The 1921-nt window shown below is 45.5% G+C and overlaps 1 non-coding gene across 1 annotated transcript; it reads left to right on the forward strand.

The window, feature by feature from the left end:
• Positions 1-913: 913 nt before the first annotated feature.
• Positions 914-986, forward strand: trnak-cuu. The gene has a single exon. It is a non-coding gene; the product is annotated as a tRNA-Lys (tRNA).
• Positions 987-1921: the final 935 nt, after the last annotated feature.

Genomic DNA, 1921 nt, shown 5'->3' on the forward strand with positions numbered 1-1921 from the left:
TTAATTCATAGAAATCTATGAAGAGATTGGAATCAAATAAACCCATGAATGATTTTCTATTTCCCTGATCCACACGCAGTGAGACAGGGACAAGCAGCAGGATTTGACCCCGCACTCTCCAATCGTCCGCTGCCAGCAGAAAGCGGCCACTGCAGATTCAATCAGCCGCTTCGTGTTCAACCCTGGGAGGCAAGATCCTCCAAGTGGGGCCAAACCTCTCAATGCACCGAGCACAGGCTCAGGAAAACACAGGGAGATTCCATCCCGCTCCGTAAACTTCAGAGCAACATTGACATAATCTCCAAGTGAGTGGAACTTACTCTGTGCCTCACTTGGGAAACCTCATTTGACACAACGAGTGGAAACCTTTTCCTCCTGAACAGTTGTTCCCGTGCGGAAAAGGGCGAAAATCATTTTACATTTCACAACGGCTGCAGCAAATTCTTCTTCACCTTCGAATCTTTTTCGCCGAACTGTGAAAATCCAGTCCCCAGATGCGAAGCTGCAGAATTTGCTGATGAAACGAACAAACAAAGTGCTGAATGTATTGAGTGAGACTGGGCAGACAGACACGCATTTCACACAGTCTGTAACAGAAATGACTGGGTTTATTGAAGCAGATTCACCGTCTCTCAAAGTGACTGACAGTCGCACGGGCAACTCAAGGATGAGGGCACCGACATTAAAATATGAATTTTGAATGTTAAATCCCGGAACAAGCGCTGAAAATGGATTATAATGGTCTGAAGGAGTAACAGCTGAGAAGTGGAAGATGTAGCTGATGTTATTTGTGATTGAGAGGAATGAATTGGAACCTTGTGCTTTTCCAGGTGGATCATCTTTGGCACATTGAAATTAGGTTGCAAGGGATTTGGCTCAGTGTGAAATGGGAAAAGAAATACCTACCAATCGAGCCCGGCTAGCACAGTCGGTAGAGCATGAGACTCTTAATTTCAGGGTCGTGGGTTCGAGCCCCACGCTGGGCGTCTTCGCATCTTGCAACTTTACTTCCTGAGGTGAAGGCGAGCTTTTCAGTTTTCCAGCATCCTTAGTGAAGCCAGCAGATTTCGTTGTGCCAAAAACATGGTTTCTCTCCTGCTGCTTTAATTGAGATACTGGTTTCCTGTTTAAGAGTGCAAATTGTTTCCACTTTACTCGAAGTCCCAGAGATCAGCTTGTAGGTGCAGCCGCTTGTATAATAAATGACAAGTCTTTTAAAGGGGCCAACCCAACTCCAATCCTGCACCAACAAGACTGTTCAGAGTCACAGAATGAGAATGATCACTTCTGGGCGGCTCCATGTCAAATGGAGCTGAACCAGAATTACCTAATTCTGAGGATACCACGGAAAGCATCAATGAAGTCTCCCTGAACATTACCCAATTCACAAGGAAAATTATCTTCTTTTGTGACCGTGTGGGTTTATTCAACAAAATCTTCATTCTCGGTAACAGAGGAGAAAAATTGTGAGTTTTCAGTGTGTGACAGAAGTGATGTGGGTGAACCCGGAAATATGGTGCAGTCATGTGTTCTTTATCGAAGCATAATATACTTCCGCACAGGCACATTATACTTGTTGCTCAACCGAATCTCACAAGATGCGTTCAGCTTTGCGTCGATATTGGTTTTGATTGCAGGGCTATCGGCATCTGGTGCGAAACTGATATTGTAGCTGGGCATTACTGAGCAGCAAAGAAAATGGACAAGAAGGATGGGGTTCCTCGCAAGAATTTCCCGGTGCCTTTGTATCAGTTGTGTGCAGTCGCATCATTGGGGAATGTCATATGTGAGCTCTGAGGCCATGGTGTGGTGATATGGCCAGGCGGTCTAAGCTGCTGGATTCAGGTTCCAATCTCTGAAAAGGTGTGCGTTTGCATCCCACTGTGGCTACCTGTTATACCGAAGATGCGTTTAACTTGTC

The sequence above is a fragment of the Rhincodon typus genome, chromosome 8, assembly GCF_021869965.1.
Source record: "Rhincodon typus isolate 14 chromosome 8, sRhiTyp1.1, whole genome shotgun sequence".
Taxonomy (NCBI): Eukaryota; Metazoa; Chordata; class Chondrichthyes; order Orectolobiformes; family Rhincodontidae; genus Rhincodon; species Rhincodon typus.